Source organism: Podarcis cretensis (assembly GCF_951804945.1).
Source record: "Podarcis cretensis genome assembly, chromosome: 17".
NCBI lineage: Eukaryota > Metazoa > Chordata > Lepidosauria > Squamata > Lacertidae > Podarcis > Podarcis cretensis.
Window position 1 is genome coordinate 9,479,164 of NC_137187.1, and position 19,242 is coordinate 9,498,405.

General features: G+C 43.0%; 1 protein-coding gene and 1 long non-coding RNA gene across 3 annotated transcripts in view; one reads left to right on the forward strand and one right to left on the reverse strand.

Annotated features, from left to right (window-relative positions):
* LOC307206589 overlaps positions 1–19,242 on the reverse strand; it is a 90,995-nt gene that overhangs the window by 5,256 nt on the left and 66,497 nt on the right. For both annotated transcript variants that reach the window (XR_013834391.1, XR_013834392.1), the window contains exon 2: positions 2,822–3,002. This is a non-coding gene — a long non-coding RNA (uncharacterized lncRNA). The remainder of the gene's footprint in view (positions 1–2,821; positions 3,003–19,242) is intronic.
* LOC307206250 (ephrin type-B receptor 5) overlaps positions 10,882–19,242 on the forward strand; it is a 164,076-nt gene continuing 155,715 nt past the window's right edge. The window contains exons 1-2 of the mRNA XM_079959249.1: positions 10,882–10,943; positions 11,589–11,721. The gene's annotated coding sequence lies outside the window, so the exon portion shown is untranslated. The remainder of the gene's footprint in view (positions 10,944–11,588; positions 11,722–19,242) is intronic.

The window sequence follows — 19,242 nt, forward strand, 5'->3', positions numbered from 1 at the left end:
GTTCACACCTTCACTCCTCCACATGCAGCTGCTGGGTGACCTTGGGCCAGTCACACTTCTCTGAAGTCTCTCAGCCCCACTCACCTCACAGAGTGTTTGTTGTGGGAGAGTGTTTGTTGTTGGAAGAAGGGAAAGGAGAATGTTAGCCGCTTGGAGACTCCCTAGGGTAGTGATAAAGCGGGATAGCAAATCCAAACTCCTCCTCCTCCTCCTCCTCCTCCTCCTCCTCCTCTTCTTCTTCTTCTTCTTCTTCTTCTTCTGTTGTACAGTGGTACCTCGGGTTAAGTACTTAATTCATTCCGGAGGTCCGTTCTTAACCTGAAACTGTTCTTAACCTGAAGCACCACTTTAGCTAATGGGGCCTCCAGCTGCCGCCACGCCGCCGGAGCACAATTTCTGTTCTTATCCTGAAGCAAAGTTCTTAACTCGAGGTAATATTTCTGGGTTAGCGGAGTCTGTAACCTGAAGCGTCTGTAACCCGAGATACCACTGTATTACAATTGGCGCTCGCTGAATTCATATCGTAATACATTAAAAATGCAGTTACATAAGAAATAAAAGCAGCAATAGAAATGCAATTAAAAATACAATTTAATGCGGACATGATGTGGGCCACCTGAATGAAACATGCAGACCACTGGTGATCCACAGACCACAGTTTGGGATCTCCACCTTGGAGCTACAACATCATCAACAGTTGGCCCTCCAGCTTCCGCTTGAAGATCTTCTGTGAGTAGGGCCCTCTGAACATTGAGGGGGACCAGCCCAGAGGGACACAGTGCCTTGGCCCTCAGGAGCCATTGCCCTGGGTGCTGCATATGAAGGAGAAGACGCACACTCAGACCGCTGAATAACAAAGAATACTTTGGTTTTTGTACCTCTAATCTTATGTAACTCTCTAGCACCACCTAGTCAGCGCCACCTAGTGATATTAATTGTAACTGCACTTCCTTTGCAACTACAGTCGTACCTTGGAAGTCAAACGGAATCTGTTTTGGAGGACCGTTCAACTTCCAAAACATTCGGAAACCACAGCACGGCTTCTGATTGCAGTTGGAAGCCGCGGAAGCCCCGTCGGACGATCGGCTTCCCAAAATAGTTCGCAAACCGAAACAGTCACTTCTGGGTTTGCGGCGTTCAGGAGCCAAAACATTCAAAAACTAAGCTGTTTGAAAACCAAGGTACAACTGTATCAGGTCCCATTTATTACACCTACAATCACCCCTCTAAGTATTGTATTTACTCGAATGTCATGCACAACTTTCTTAGCGCATTAGATTTGATTACAAGCTTGAAAAACACCGCTGACATAGCAAATCTTTTTTTTGTTTCAAGGTTTTGAAATTTGAGGTGCACATTAGATTTGATGGAGCATTAGATTCGCATAAATACGATAACTGTTTCAATTGCCAGAACTGCTCCTATTATCAAAGAATTTCTCCTAATGTTCAGATGAAAACTCCTGTAATTTAAGCCTACACAATCCAGTTCTGCAGTGAACAAGATCTGCCCTGGGGTTTTTTAACTATTTGATTCCCCCCCACCCCGTAACTACCTTTAATATTCCTAGGACTATTGCTACAGTATTACTAAACACACACACAATTTCCCCCAATAACATGTCCAATTTAACCAGCTAGCAGGAAGTAGGGTTGAAATATAGAAATCTGCCACAATTCCCAGCAAGATATATTCATTTATTTCAGTTATGAGTCACTCTGTGTTCTGTAAGGGAGCAACAACAGGACAGCTTAACAAAATAATACAACACGATCAAATAAACACTTAAAATCAACAACTGAGGCATCACAATGCAACTCTAAAACATGTTCAAAGGCACAGAAGCACAACCACAGTTGCTTGAGCCTAAAACAACACATCCAAAGGTCAAAAAGGAGGCTGATATTCTTCTTTCAGCAATAAATACAGTAAATAATCAGCATTTTGAAAGTCTGGGCCTTCATTTTCCTCCATGAGGCATGTGGTCTGGTGAATGGGGACCTGCTCTGAGACAAGGAATCAAGCAAAGCCAGAGGATATACCCCACAGGTTGTTTTTCCACACTTTCCCACTTTCCTGGAATCGCTAACTTTTATTCACTTACTTTTTACAGTAATCAAAGGCTGGATGATGCGGAGCTATACCAAAATTTCGTAGCTGGTGGTGGAGCCCGTTCGCCGTTAAATTTCGGCATAACCCTATCTACCGCACTCCGTCCTACTTAACATCGCTTATGGCCGCGTCTCACCGATATGCCTTCATTAGAGCTAGGTTTAATGTCTTCCAACAAACGTGCTGAGACATAGATTCACTAAGGGCCAAGTCCCTTCAATGTGTGCTTGTGAAATGAAAACATCTGAATCTCTACGTCATGTTATGTTTATCTGCCCTTTGTACAGTTCAGCCCGTGCTAGCATACTAAACCCCATAATCCAGCCAATGGCTGACAAACCAGTAGACCTACAGCTTGCCTGGGTTCTTCAAGATGTGGATCCTTATATTACCCTACAGGTTGCTAAATTCCTAACAGCCGTCCTCTCGTACAAGAGACGGAATGGAATGTTAGCTGATTATTGATAGTTATAAGAATTTTCTATGACGACATCAGATATTGATTTTAGTGTAGTGCAATTTTTTTTTTTTTAAATTTTAATCTTAATCTTAAACTTTTCTTATGAATGGCTGATATTTGTCCTTGTGAGTTGTAAACTGTGTTATACTACTTGTGGCTTGTACGAGTCCGCTGTTTTATTTGATTTGTTTTGTTGTGATGTGTTTCATGATGGGCGTAAAGCTGAATAAACATTTTGATTTGATTTACTTTTTACAGATCATCCAGAGGGTGCCGTTGTTATCTTACAGCGTTCCAGTGTTTTCTGAGCCGTTCTCGTGTTTTTGAAGACCATAGAATCATAGAGTTGTAAAGCTGGTCACCCCAAAGGTCATTTAGTCCAATGCCCTACAATGGAAGAACCACACCTATCCTGCTCCCATTAAAATAGCTTAAGACCATTCTCGTTGGCACATAACAGGGCAAACGTGGCAATTTAAACGAAAAATAATCCCATCTTGTGCAAAGTCCTAGGCACAGCCAAGAGGATGTTGAGAGAGAGAGAGAGAGAATGTGAATTCTATTCTCACAACAGCGATGCGAGACAGAAGTTCAAACAGGACACAGTTGATTATATGAGCTCTAAAAACACACACACACAAAACACTGTTTTAGAGTTTAGATTAGGAAACCATGAAAGCAATCATTTCCAAATTCTTCAAGGCAAAGATCAACATTAATTAATGCACTTTTTAAAAAGGGGGGAAAAAGAATGTCAATCATAACTCATTCACTGAGCAATTACTCCCAACTTCTAGAGGACCTGGCAAGAAATGCTGCTGGCATATGTCATATGAGGTGATGTGAAACTATTATTTACAGTATGATAAACACTGCCAAATGTGCATAATAGTAGTTGATGGTGTTTGGTAAGTTTTTTTCACAAAAGAAACAAACTTAAGATGCTCAGTGCCATGTCTCAAGTTCTCCAGCGTATTTAAGCAAGCGTAGAGATAAAATGCAAATAGGATTGCCAACTGCTCAGCTCACTGCAGCTGTCTTTTAACAGTAGCTTGATGTGTAGCCATTAGCAGGGGCTGATGTTTATCTCCATGCCATGGAAAGCCTTTGCCAGATGATCTCCGCACATTAAAAATAAGCACAAGAGCAGGCCAGACACTTCTTTTTCTGGTCACTTGGCAATCTAATTTTCCCTATATGCCTGGGACAACCCTGATTCTCTGGTGCTTGTTCCAAATAAAACATTTGTCCCTATTATGCTTTTGTTTCAGCATTTTGCAGAGATTTGGGGGTGCTTAAAAAAAATTCTTTTTAAAAAAAATGTATACAAATGTACAACTGTTATATCCAATAGCTAAAAGAATCCCGGGAACTACAGTTTGAGGGCGCAGGTTAATTCTGTGTCCAGGGCAGCTGTCTACTAGCTCCATCTGGTATGCAGGCTGAGACCCTACCTGCCCACAGACTGTCTCGCCAGAGTGGTGCATGCTCTAGTTATCTCCCGCTTAGATTACTGCAATGCGCTTTACGTGGGGCTACCTTTGAGGGTGACCCAGAAACTGCAACTAATCCAGAATGCGGCAGCTAGATTGGTGTCTTGGAATGGCTGCCGAGACCATATAAAACTGGTCCTGAAAGACCATTATTGGCTCCCAGTACGTTTCCGAACACAATTCAAAGTGTTGGTGCTGACCTTTAAAGCCCTAAACAGCCTCGGCCCAGTATACCTGAAAGAGAGTCTCCACCCCCATCGCTCAGCCCGGACACTGAGATCCAGCTCCGAGAGCCTTCTGGCAGTTCCCTCACTGTGAGAAGTGAAGCTACAGGGAACCAGGCAGAGGGCCTTCTCAGTAAGTGGCACCCGCCCTGTGGAATGCCTTCCCATAAGATGTCAGGGAAATAAACAACTACAGTGGATGCTCGGGTTGCGAACATGATCCGTGCAGGGTGCACGTTCACAACCCGCAGCTGTGCATCTGCACACGCGCAGGTTGTGATTTGCACTTCTGCGCATGCACAACCACCGAAACACAGAAGTTACCCGTTCTGGTACGAAGAAGAAGAAGAAGAAGAAGAAGAAGAAGAAGAAGAAGAAGAAGAAGAAGAAGAGGAGGAGGAGTTTGGATTTGATATCCCACTTTATCACTACCCGAAGGAGTCTCAAAGCGGCTCACAACCTCCTTTCCCTTCCACTCCCACAACAAACACTCTGTGAGGTGAGTGAGGCTGAGAGACTTCAGAGAAGTGTGACTGGCCCAAGGTCACCCAGCAGCTGCATGTGGAGGAGCGGAGATAGGAACCCGGTTCCCCAGATTACGAGACTACCACTCTTAACCACTACACCACACTGGCTCTACACTACACTCACACTTACAGGTTTCAGCGGTCTGTAACTCGAAAAAACGCAACCTGAAGCATATGTAACCCGAGGTATGACTGTATCTGACTTTTAGAAGACATCTGAAAGCAGTCCTGTTTAGGGATGTTTTTAATGTTTGATCTTTTATTGTGTTTTTAGTATTCTGTTGGGAGCCGCCCAGAGTGGCTGGGGTATAAATAAATTGTAGTAGTAGTAGTAGTAGTTGTTAAGAGTGCTAAGAATTGTTAGGAGACCCCTATCTTCCTCGCAGAGCTACAATTCTCAGACAAATTCATTGTTAAACCTCTCTGAGAATTGTAGCTCTGTGAGGGAAATAGGGGGGTCTTTCATTCAAGAACTCTCAGCACCCTTATTCATGTACCCTTCCCATAATTCTTTGAGGTAATGTAACCTGGGTGTTGTGACCTGGGACCCAGGAAGTATGTCAGAACCCATAGAACAGACCCCTCTGCTCTCACCCTCGGTCACAGAGCATGGTTCTGATACACAACTGACCTCAGCCTGCTAAGTGCTGAGTCTACAGAAACACTGTCTCACAATCACAATTGTCCAGTATAAAAGCAGGTACCTAGCGAAACAGAGATTTTTTAAATGCAATTGTTTTACACACTTAATGTAATGCTCAATTAAACCCCAAACCCCCAAAGAAATGTCAAGAATCAATCAGATCATCTCTGAATTGAGTACACAAAGGATTGAAACCCCTTTGTGTGTTCTTACAGTGTAGAGTCAGAATCATAGATCTGGAAGTTTAAACTGTTTTTCTCTTCTCCATGCACCCCCGCACACCTGTCAATAGAAGATGCATTTTTGTCTTTTTTGCTAACAAGCAGGGCCTCTCTTATCAGCTTCACGTAGCAGAAAGGCGAGGCGGCCTTGAAGAGACTAGAAGCTCTAAAGAGCAATAATTCAGACAGGCCGCTTCATAACAGACTACCTAAAATGCAGCATTTTGCAGGAGACCCATCTGGAATGGCCTATAGCTTATTAAAATTACAAATTCCTTAAAACAGTATAAGTCAATTACAAATGTGACCAGCTCAGTAGTTTAAAAATTATAAAGGAATGGCCTAGGACATAAAGTTCTGCCCAAAACAAAAGGTGTTAATAAACTGGCAAAAAAACAGTGAATGAGGGGGACAAACTACACATAATAAGGCAAAGGATTTCAAAACATAGGTGCTACCACTGAGAAGGCCCTCTCTCTTGTCATACTCAGCTAATCATACACACCCGCCCGATGTTTGGGAGTAGGTAAGGTGGCAGTTCCTAAGGTATTCTGGACCTAAGCAACCTAGGGTTTTAAAGCTAATAATCACCAACACTAAACTAAGCATCTCCACCCCCACTGATCAGCCCGGACACTGAGGTCCAGCTCCAATGGCCTTCTGGCAGTTCCCTCACTGCAAAAAGGGAGGTTACAGGGAACCAGACAGAGGGCCTTCTTGGCAGTGGCACCCGGCCTGTGGAATGCCCTCCCATCAGATGTCAAAGAAATAAACAACTATCTGACTTTTAGAAGACATCTGATGGCAGTCGTGTTTAAGGAAGTTTTTAATGTTTGGTGTTTTTAATATTCTCTTGGGAGCTGCCCAGAGTGGTTAGGGCATGGGTAGGCAAACTAAGGCCCGGGGGCCAGATCCGGCCCAATTGTCTTCTAAATCCGGCCCGCGGATGGTCCAGGAATCAGCGTGTTTTTACATGAATAGAATGTGTGCTTTTATTTAAAATGCATCTCTGGGTTATTTGTGGGGCATAGAAATTCATTCATTTCCCCCCCCCAAAAAAAATATAGTCTGGCCCCCCACAAAGTCTGAGGGACAGTGGACCGGCCCCCTGCTGAAAAAGTTTGCTGACTCCTGAGCTAGGGAAACCCAGGCAGATGGGCGGGGTATAAATAATAAATTAATAATAATAATAATAATATTGATTGTGAGTATGCACATACATGCACTACTCTTCTTAAAATTGCTTTGCTCAATTCTTCTGGAGCTACCTCACACACTAAAATTGTAGATGTACTGAGATCATTTAAGAGTACAGTACTATGATTGTTTGCAGCTGCTTGTTGGGCGTCATGAATCTGGGCTTCATTCCACCTAGTGTATTATATTATTCTTTCCTTTGTGTTACATTATCTTTTTTTTTTAATTACTACTTTAATTCCTCCCCCCCATCCTATCTGTTGAATAGATCTCTGGGTTTATGCTGAGAACCATTTCTGCATCCCCCCCAGTCATTCTCTCATACTGTATAAGTATTTTATAAATCCCATCCTCAGCCTGTTTTCTTTGCATTTTAAAGCTTTAAAATCCCCATATAAGGGCAGACTTTAAAGAACTTATGTTTATTGGCCAAATGTACATTGCTTTGCAATTACTAACTTTGATTTAATCACCAATTTTCTTGCTCAACCACTATAACAGGAGAAAGATTCTCTCTCCCTGCCTCCTTGCTTTTCATAAGCTGGTTTGGATTATACTACTGTATTCTGAATTAAGGATGCCAAGTAACCTGAAAAAATGATTTGGCTGACTCCTATGCTTTCTAACCTCCAGGTTCAGCTTTTTCACAGCTTGAAGATATTAAACAATCTGCTAATTCGAGCAGATCAGGCTACTGTTAAAGACACAGGAGCTGGGACTGGTAAAACATTTGCAATGCTCACCTGAATATCTATACAATTGTACATATTTTGCCACCTCTGTTGTGCATCCTAAAATCCAGGTCCTTTGTAAATAGACTTTTAGACAGACACTAGGTGTCCCCTTTTTTTAAAAAAGCTCAGAATCGGCCTTTATTCTGTATGACGACAGTATTTGATAGTGAAAAGATAAAACACTACTTTTTAAGAGAGTAGAATATGGTATCCATTCCTTTTTTTTATCACAGGTGGAAAAATAATTTGGGAATGGCAGGTTTTTTGGTTTTAGTGGCCTCTGGGGAAATAGTTAAACACCGTTTTCTACCCACTGCCCCTTCTCTGATCAATTTCACAGCCTCCTGCAGCTGCTTCTCATTAAGAGAAAGGGAGGAAAGCTGGAAAAGTGTTATATGGAGCTGCAGTGTAATCTAGTTTGGCCTAGAGAGTGTAAACAATATCTGAGTTTAGGGGCCTTGGTCAAAACAGTTCAAGATCTGCTTGTAGTAAAGAGTGCCTCCCCCCCCAGCAGACCCTCCAGGTTTCCCTATTTTCCTGGATTTAGAAAAGCCATCCTGGTTTCTGATTTGATCCTGGAATGTCCAGTTTTTCTTTAAAACGTCTATATTTTCATCGGAGAAATGTTGGAGGGTATGGAGTTATGTGACCCTCCCCCCCAAGCCTTGGAGGTAAGTAACCAGGGCCAGATTTAGGTTTGTTGAGGCCCTAAGCTACTGAAAGTAATGGAGCCCTTTATATGTCCAGCTGTCCTTTGTCAACAACAAATTGTTGCTGCTTCTTTGTGTTGAATATATGCTATATGGTCATTTATGGACCTCACAGGTATCTAAAGCCATTTTCACATAACAAAATATGTATTTTATCAAAGTAATTGTTGAACTGAAATACAATTAAGAAGTATAATATTAATAGTGAAATACAATTATGAAGAAGTACATTAATAGTGAAATAATTATTAAGCTCTGACTTAAAATGATTTTTTATTCATAACAAACTTAATAATGCAAACACGTTGGCATTTGGCAATAACAAAAGTTCCTTTACAAACACAATTTACAAGGACTCATAATCTAGTCTGTAGAAACTTGCTATAACATGAAATAATAATTGCAGGTTTTATTTTATTTGTTTTTTATATTTTGGAAATGTTCATCCAGTTTTTCCACTTTAATTTTTTGGGGGGCCTCCAAGAGAGTGGGGCTCTAAACTGTAGCTTGTTTGGCTTATATGTAAATAAAGGCACTGTAAGTAACTATGCAAACTTTAGAAGACATCTGAAGACAGCCCTATATAGGGAAGTTTTTTTTAATGTTTCATGTTTCATTACGTTTTTATATATGTTGGAAGCCATCCAGAGTGGCTGGGGCAACCCAGTCAAATTGAGGGGCATAAAGAATACAATATTATTATTATTATTTATTGAATAGGGCATCCCTATTTTCATCTGAGAAATGCTGGAGGATATGCTCTGGCCATGCACCTGTGTCTTTAAAAGCACAGGGAAATTTCACAAATTAAGTTTTTTCACCACTTGGCCTGGAAACGGAATTAAAGAGAATTGGCTGTCCCCCTATGGTTTGTCAAACATCAGTTCTATGGGGACGGGTTTTTTAACTTGGGTGGGTGGGTGGGTGTTTTGTTTGGGAGGTGGTATTGCTTCAAATGGTTTTTAAATGCTGTATGTTACTTTGTATTTTGTATTTGCACTTATATTTGTTGGCCGGCATATTGTTTAGGGACTGTTTGAATTGTTTTTATTATGTCTGTTGTGCTTTTTATGTTGTAACTTTATGTTGTGAACTGCCTTGAGGCCTACAAATATAGGGTGGTATACAAATTTAATGTAAAAAAGAAAAGTTTGTCAAAGGAAAGCAGGAAAAACAAAAGTTGCCTGTTTTGCACGTGTCCTTTTAGCAGAGGTCTGTGGGGCAGAAAACAGAAGATGGAGCTATTTGTGGCATGGAGCTCAACTTTATCACCTGCTAGGCCTGCTTTCAGATTTTGGCAGGCTTAGCTGTTTCACTCTTTATCTCTGGTCAAGCAGGTTTTGAAACAACTTGGGGGAGGAAAAAAAAATCTGCCAGCGATCAAAGGAGGATGATCAAATTGTAGAGTTTGCAAAAGGTGTTGATAACTGTTAAGAGACCTCTCTTCCCCTCACAGAGCTACAATTGTCAGAGTTCCCTGGGAAGAGGGGTTGGTTGTTTAAACCACTTTTAGAAACTGTAGCTCTGTGAGGGGAATCAGGGGTCTCCTAACAATTTTCATTACGTTGAGTAAACTGCAGTTTCCCAAGATTATTTGAGGGAAGCCATGGCTGGCCTGATGGAATGATGACGCTTTAAGATAATAGAATAATAATTATTTTTAGATCTGCTTCCATCCTTATATTCCCCTGCTTTTTTGTGGGGGTGAATGCTAACTGATAAAAGGCCCACCTTTGCGTTTGGTGTTCCTAAGCTTTAACTAATGAATTTCTGTCAGGTTTTTTGCTAAAAGCTGAAGGAGCTATGAAAAGACATGGTTAGGGAGGGAAAGTGAGAAATCTGTGCGAATAAGAAACTATATTGAAGGAAGTTTATTTGTAAGCTGCATTGAGTCCTGCCAGGGAAAAAATGCAGTGTTTAAATGAATAATAGGAATAAGTTGGAATGATTTTCTGAACGGAAAACCAGAAGCTAAAACTCCACAAGTAGTTGTATGGAGCAATCCTAGGAAGCAATTTTGAGAACACCGAAGAGGGAATTAAAATATAGAACTAGAACCATTTTTGTTGCCATTGTAGGACTTTTGCATAAGTAAAGTCTCTGTCTTCTGTTTGCATAATATTTGTAAGTTTTACAGTGGCAAATATTTCAAGGTGGAAATAGGATTGCCTCAACCACACACATAATTGTATCTTTGACAGTAGCTGGGAACAATAAATTTAGCAGGTGAAATTTCCATACGAGGGAACATTTTATTTGCTGTATTTCTGTGTGTCAGGCTGCAGTTAAACTTGCCCAAACAGAACCAGAGAAAAGCGAGGCAAGAGGTGGGGATCTGAATAAAAAGTAGTAAAATTCTTTAATATGCTTTAACATGCATATTTAATATGCTGGTATAAATGCATCTGGTTTGCAATACTGAGAACTAACATGTGGAGCAGGGGGCGGAGAATCATTCTTGAAAAGTAAATTTCAAGATAATACAACTTTGTACATTATTTTTTCCTTCAGTGAACTAACTATAATTGCATATTACATGGCTTTCTTCTTTCTTATATAGTAAAAGAAGAAGAAACAGGACGTGAGAAGTGAGTGAGAAGTTGGTAACTTCTGCATTGACAGGTGGGAAAATAGTAGTGAATTGTGATGAGTGTTCAAGAAGTGGAAGGCATTCTAAAAGTAGCAGAGCCAGACACAATAAAGAAACATTCATGGGGAGAAAGAGGGGTGGGGACTTAGAAGAGGAGGTTTTTTTCCATGTTATGGGCCCAAATTAGGGATGGATAAATCTGCCAATTTTGCATCAGTTTGCCAATTATTTTTATTTTAACATCCTCACAAAAACCCGCCAGTACTTTAGTGTGCATCTCCCCTAATATACCGTACATATTTTTGCCAGCCAGTGGGTTCCCCTAGTATAATGCCTTTTGATGTTATTTTCACTATTATCTGCATTTTTATGCAAGTTTCCCCATATATTCTCATTTTGGAGGGGCGGGGGGAGGTTGGATGGACAGCTCCGTAACAAAAATCAGAAATGGGCAGGTTTCACATAGCTGCGTTAGCAAATTAGGTAGATTTGAATGAAAATGCAAAGCAGACTAAATTCCTACCCGTAAGCAACAAGGAATAGGAAAATGGATTAGCTAAGGAGTGAAAGTAATGAAATGGGAGATTAGGGCACCTGTCTGTAAACATTTGCCTTTCTAAGGGTTTCGTAAATCTCAGACATGTCCATGCCACCCTCTCTCCCTATCTGAACTGCAGGTTCCTTTTCCTGAGCCAGGACTGTGAGGTTTAAAAGGTTCCCCCCCCCCCCAGTCGTCTGCAGCTGCAGCAACCCTGCCGTGTCTTCTGGCTCCGAGAGCTTTGAATTAATCTGCCAGGACTGGGCATTCAGGTATGTACAGAGCCAGCCGCTGTTAATGAACACACCCAGCTGGCCTGCAGATCTTTACACAGAACGGAGTGAATACTCTCAGTCTTTCCCACTGATCCAACAAGCATTCAGGCCTGGGATAAAAGCTGGCATAGATTCCATAGGCAGCAGCGTCTCTTCAGTCTGCCCTGCTGGCCCCAACTAATGTTTGGAGCGTTAGTTAAGTAATCTTGTTTTCTTTCCGGTACAGTATATATGATAAGACGTAAACATGCAGAAAGGGAGATTGGGCTGGAAAATAAATATTCTCCGTGCACAAATAACCGAGCAATAAAATGGAGTCTTCTGTCTGTAGAGTTGTAGCATATGTCTTAATTGGGGAGTTTTTTTTCAGAATAACAGTCAGCCAGAAAAGCATCCCAAATCCTCTGGTGTTAGAGTCCTGGGAAACCTCAATTCAAATAGTTTGGACTGATGAGCCTCACACACAACAGTGATTCACAAACAAAACAAAGGCACTGCTGAGTATTTGTATTACTCCTATTCTTAAGGGAAGGCTTGTTGTCTGCACCCCCACTCCTTTTCCAACTGTTGTAAAGTTGTCGTTTTTAAAATTGCATTTGTTTCCCAGCCTTCACCAGCCAGGTCCCAGGGTGTGTTACAACCCTTTAACATTCACAACTAAAAACAATTAAAATGGATTACAGTCGCAGGACTAGGGTGGGTCCTGAAACGCGCGTAAGTCCAGTGTAAAGTGTAAATTGTAGATTTGCCAAAGCGGTGTAGTGAAGAAGGATGACGTACATCGGTGGGGAGCAGCGTTTCAAATTCACCACACATTGACTATTTGCAGTTTAGTAGCGCTGCAGAGAGCTTGCTGTGGGGAGACCATGCATAACAAGGAACTCAAAAATAACTTTAACAAGGTTTCAATAACAAAACAAAAACTCCTTTTACACTAAAGATAACAACAACAAACATGACCCAGCCACCAACCCATCCCCCAGGATAAGGGGAGATCTAGGTGCTGCTCCGTATATACTATGCCCAAATGCTGACACAGATTAACTAACACAACCTAGCAGCACCTGCTGTGTTTCACAGCAAGCTTATTTGCCTTGGCCCTGGCCCTGGCCCTTAAGGACATACACAACTTGTGAAACAATAATGAACCTTCACATTTTACAGTGACCATTCAACATTTTGCACCTGGCTTTTGACCACTTGCGACCAAGTGAAGATGCCCAGGTGCCAGGATGGTGCCTGATGTCTCCACCATCTGGAAGTGCATGACTGGGGATCCTCGGATCTTGACTGTTTTCACACACTAGCGACACATGCTGTAGAATTCTATCCGTGGTATTTTATCTGCACCATCGGAACAAAATTCAGGAACCAAAAAGTCATATGAAAAAAAGGACTTTTGCGCTATCTGGCCCCCAAATGGCAACCAGGAATTCTGTTTTGGTGACTGTAATCCTGGCTTAAGGAGAGAACTATGGGACACCTCTATTGCCCAGGACCCCCTTAGTTTGGCTGTGCTTCTGCCCCTCATTTCCCCATCCAGGTCTTCCTCCTGTCTCACTTCTCTGCCTGTTTCTTTTCGCAGTTGCAAATTCCATATTGCTTGCAGGGTACCGTTTTTATCTCATTGCTGAGCCAGCGTGGTGTAGTGGTTAAGAGCGGTAATCTTGTAATCTAGGGAACCGGGTTTGCATCTCCGCTCCTCCACATGCAGCTGCTGGGTGACCTTGGGCCAGTCACACTTCTCTGAAGTCTCTCAGCCCCACTCACCTCACAGAGTGTTTGTTGTGGGGGAGGAAGGGAAAGGAGAATGTTAGCCACTTTGAGACTTCTTAAAGGGAGTGAAAGGCGGGATATCAAATCCAAACTCTTCTTCTTCTTGACCAGGGCCTTCCCCCTCCCCCAACCCTCAGCAAAACAAAAAGCAAAAAACAACAACAAACCCTTACCTTTGAGAAGGGCTTTTTTTTCCGCCAGAGCTCACAGGAACTCAGTTCCAGCCCCTCTCAGGTGGGCACCAGTGCCATTATAAGAGAACAAAGCAGGTGTTCATAGAGAGTTCTGGCACCTTTTTTTCTAGAAAAAATAGCACAGCTTCAGAGGGTGAAGCTGTTTTCCTGGAATGGGGATAAGTGGTGAGGAGGTAGACTTCATTTGAGCACATAGTCATGGGGGAGGAAAGCATGCCTTTGTCTAAAACTGATCAAAGGTAGGGGAAAGTTTTATCTGTTTAATTTCTGTGTTCCAGGATGCCATTAGAGTCACAGAAGCAGAGCTAGTAAAATATATATATTTATATTGGGTGTTCTGGCCTTGTTCTTTCTCTTAATAAAAAAAAGATTATCTTAGGCTTGGCAAGTCTCTGCCAAAGGCACTAACTTCCATAGATCTCTAGATACAGTTATTAGTGCAAGGGCCAAATTGCACATGACGTGCTTAACCTAGCTGCTTTTATTTTTACTGAAAACAGCACCACAGAGGGCAAACAGCTTCTAGGCAGAGGGTGATTTCCAGCAGAAAACTGGCACGGTGCCTAGGATGGCCAGATGGAAGGAGAACAGCTAGAGTTCCTGCATTTTGAATAGTTGTGTAGAAGAAGGAACTCCACCATGCAATGAAAGCTGCACCTGGTGAGATTCCCTTTTCAATCGGTAGCACATGACACTCTTAATCTCAGGGTTGTGGGTTCGAGCCCCATGTTGGGCAAAAAATTCCTGCATTTCAGGGGGTTGGACCAGATGACCCTCACGGGTCATCTGCAATTATATGATTCTACACAACTATTAAGGGATGCGGGTGGCGCTGTGGGTTAAACCACAGAGCCTAGGACTTGCCGATCAGAAGGTCAGCGGTTCGAACCCCCGCGATGGGGTGAGCTCCCGTTGTTCGGTCCCAGCTCCTGTCAACCTAGCAGTTCGAAAGCACCTCAAAGTGCAAGTAGATAAATAGGGACCGCTCTCCGGCGGGGAGCGGGAAGGTAACAGCGTTTCCGTGTGCTGCTCTGGTCCGCCAGAAGCAGCTTAGTCATGTTGGCCACGTGACCCGGAAGCTGTCTGCGGACAAGCGCCGGCTCCCGGCCTCTTGAGCGAGATGAGCATGCAACCCCAGAGTCGGTCACGACTGGACCTGATGGTTAGGGGTACCTTTACCTTTACCTTTACACAACTATTAAGGGATGCGTGTGGCGCTGTGGGTTAAACCACAGAGCCTAGGACTTGCTGATCAGAAGGTCGGCGGTTCGAATCCCCGTGACAGGGTGAGCTCCCGTTGCTTGGTCCCTGCTCCTGCCAATCTAGCAGTTCGAAAGTACGTCAAAGTGCAAGTAGATAAATAGGTACCCCTGCGGCGGGAAGGTAAACGCTGTTTCTGTGCGCTGCTCTGATTTGCCAGAAGCAACTTAGTCATGCTGGCCACATGACCTGGAAGCTGTACACCGGCTCCCTCGGCCAATAAAGCGAGACGAGCGCCGCAACCCCAGAGTCAGTCACAACTGGACCTAATGGACAGGGGTCCCTTTACCCAACTATTAAGATGCAGGGGCCCTCTCTTCTTTTATACCTGGCCAGCCTAGCAGCCCCTCATCTGGATCGGGTGCATGTTTTCAGATTGGGGCGCAACCGCTGCTCTTCCTTTGGAAGAGTGGCTGGGGAAACCCAGCCAGATGGGTGGGGTATAAATAATAAATTATTATTATATTATTATTATAATAACGAAAGCAGCCAAGCACACATCTTGAAACTTGTGACTAATATCATGTGTGGTTTGGCCCGAGGTCTATCCCATGATACTATAGCATATTTAGCAGGTTTAATTATTTATCCAGCCTTGATGATGGGCTCTGTGGAACACCTGCTGCCCTATTAGGGAACCAGCCAGAATGCACTTGGCTGGTATCCTGAAGCAACAGGGATCTTGATATCTCTGGGAGAACTGTGCTGTGCTCATCAGTAGGATTTGTAACACAATAGGTGGGCTTCAGAGTAGCATTGCCAACTGATCAGAAAAATAATAACCTAACCTGCTCTTCTGCCCTAAGCAGATTTGTTGGCATCTGTCTGTCTCGAGAGTCAATGGAAGAGTCTGCCTTAGGGGGTGAGAGATGCTACTCTCCTGCAGATATCTGCACATCAAGTTCCTGTCGAAGGCAAATGCTACAAGAGACAGTTTAGAAGTTTGCAGTCCCTGCTTACAGGAAGATTGGGACAAGTCTAGGTTTTTGTTGGGTGACTGCCAGATTTGTGAGCCCAGGAGCAGATTGCTCTACAGGGATTACACCATTTGATGCTGCTTTCAGGGTTGTCCCATCCCTCCTCTACGCACCACCTCTGCTCTTCATTTCATTTCATTTCACTTTTAATTTGCATACCGCCTTCCTATATTACTGTACCCAAGGCAGTTTACAAGCTGATGAAACAGCTAAGATCGCACACCTTATAAAAATAGGACCCAATCCAAGGATTTCATAATAAAAGCCTAACTTTAAATTAAACAGCTTATATCCAATAAAGTAATATTCAATAATCTATTAGAATACAATAGTACACAATAAATATCAGCAAATAATAATTAAACAGAAATTCACTCTTAACAATTACAATAAATAATTTCTAAATTATAATCAATAAAAATAACAGCAAGTCACCATGCATAAAATAACACTGCAAACTGAGAAGCAAAGACACACAACACACACACACACACACACACACACACACACACATATGTGTGTGTGTGCATGCGCATGTATTTAATGTCCCTGAGCTCCTCTTCTCCCTGCCCAGCTGCTTTTGTTGTTCCTAAAGTCATGGTCTGGGAAAGGCTTCTAGGGCTGGCGGGTAGAGCAAGATAGGTGAGGGGGGGGAGAGCCATTTCCTGGTGGCCAGCACAAACTCTCTCTCCTGTCTTATGCCTCTCAGTGGCCTTAACTTACATAAATCGAGCAGGCGATGAAGAGAAGAAGAGTTTGGATTTGATATCCCGCTTTATCACTACCCGGTTCGAATCCCTGCGGCGGGGTGCGCTCCTGCTGCTCGGTCCCAGCGCCTGCCAACCTAGCAGTTTGAAAGCACCTCCGGTGACCACGTGACCCGGAAGTGTCTCCGGACAGCGCTGGCCCCTGGCCTCTTAAGTGAGATGGGCGCACAACCCCAGAGTCTGTCAAGACTGGCCCGTATGGGCAGGGGTACCTTTACCTTTACCTTTACCTTTATCACTACCCTAAGGAGTCTCAAAGCAGCTAACATTCTCCTTTCCCTTCCTCCCCCACAACAAACACTCTGTGAGGTGAGTGGGGCTGAAAGGCTTCAAAGAAGTGTGACTAGCCCAAGGTCACCCAGCAGCTGCGTGTGGAGGAGCAGGGAATCAAACCCGGTTCACCAGATTACAAGTCTACTGCTCCTAACCACTACACCACACTGGCTTTTCCCATTGCACTAACTCCATGTCATACAAAGCTTCGCTTGCTAAGTCTATGTATTGGGTTTGGTGGTTGCTGTTCTGTGTTACGTTGGGTTGCTTGCTGAAATGTGCTAATCTAGATACCTACTTGCACTGACGTGCTTTTGAACTGCTAGGTTGGCAGAAGCTGGGACAGAGCAAAAGGAGCACACTCCGTCGCGGGTATTCAAACCGCCAACCTTCTGATCGGCAAGCCCAAGAGGTTCAGTGATTTAGACCACAGTGTCACCTACTTTTTTTAACCTAGCTACAGAGCAGGTGACTTCAGTAGCAGTGATGGGGAATATGGGCATAAACTAAGGCAGTATGCAATGTTGCTGCTGCGATGGTGTGTGCCATAAGAGGTGATTCTCGGGTACATAGGACAATGCTTGAAGGATTCTATACCTATAAACAGCTTTGAGTGATTATGCTTGAGATAATGTAGACGGCATGTATGCATTCAACCCTTGGGAACTGCAGCTTCGCTCCAGAAATGCAGGTGTGTACATGTCAAAGCTCCTTTGTCTGGAGGCCAAACATACCTGGCACCAGGCATGTGAAAAGTTCACGACGGTTGCGAAATAGGAGGGGCTGAGGGAGGCCAGCATTGAAGGTACAGCACTGAGACTGAAACATTCTCCCTCAAGGAAGTCACGTCTTCAGAAGCAGGGTGCCAGTACCAAAACTTACAACTTGTGATTACAGTGGTACCTCAGGTTACATACGCTTCAGGTTACAGACTCTGCTAAACCAGAAATATTGCTTCAGGTTAAGAACTTTGCTTCAGGATGAGAACAGAAATCGTGCTCCGGCGGCGCGGCGGCAGCAGGAGGCCCCATTAGCTAAAGTGGTGCTTCAGGTTAAGAACAGTTTCAGGTTAAGTACAGACCTCCGAAATGAATTACCGGTAAGTACTTAACCTGAGGTACCACTGTATAATTTTAAAAGGTAAACAAAGCATAGCAATAATGCAAAACCAGAGATGAACTGAAATGACAGTTGCTTTACTATTTGTTCTGGGTTGTTGTTTTTTTTTGAAAAGTGTGTTCTCAAAACTTCCTCTGTTTGTTTTTTTAATAAAAAAGTTGGCTATAACCCAACAGAGGGGGCGGGGATTGAAAGGCATCTACTCTCTTGCCAGTCAGATGATAGGTGAATTAGGATATATGTACATATGTATGTTCTCCATTCATTAAAACCTTTCATAAGCTCCCAGTGTCAGAAAACTGGCAAGCTGCTTTCTTCTTAAAATGACAAGGTGAGCAGGCTTTACTGTTGCCCCGCCACTGCCAGCCAAATGACAGGACCCGTATGTTTTAATTTAAACTTTGTGACTTTATATTGTTGTTGTAAGCTGCCCTGAGGACATTGCTTAGGACAAAAGGCGGGTTAGAGATAAAACAATACACACACACACTTGGTGTTTTTTTTAATCCTCACTTGTTAAACCAGCTCTTTCTGTGCATATATGTGTGGAAAGCTTTAAAGGGATTGGAAGATAGGCTTTTAAAAGCCCATGTCAGGACACTGTTCAAATTCCAGGAAGTGTCAGAAGGATTTGGCAAGTGGTTCTGTTTCTTCCAAAAACCCTGAAGTTCAAACTGAAATCTGGCCAAGATCTGAATGTTCAGATTAACCTTATTAAAGGCTTTCTACAAAAGGTAACTTTGACAACTTGTCTGAGTTTAATGTTAAGTCAAATTAGTACGGTTTGAGGAACTGACATTCCTTAAACAGACATATACAGTAACTTATATCTGGCAGCTGCGGTAGGTCTCAAAACAAAGACTTTCTGGGAGCTGAACTAGATCCCTTTTCCTGGGCCAACACTGCTTCTTAAAGACTAGAGGTCTCTAGGACTCTATGCCCTCGGCCTTGAAAGATGCATGCATTGCATGGAAGAATGGCAGATGAAGGTGATAGACTATATGGGACTAGCAGAAATGACAGACAGAATCCGAGACCAGGGAAAAGAATCGGCGGAAGAAGACTGGAAGAAATTTAAAGACTACTTGCAGTGGTATTGCAAAATAAATGGACATTAGAGGGATGTTGGACAGAAATTAAGTGGTTACCAGC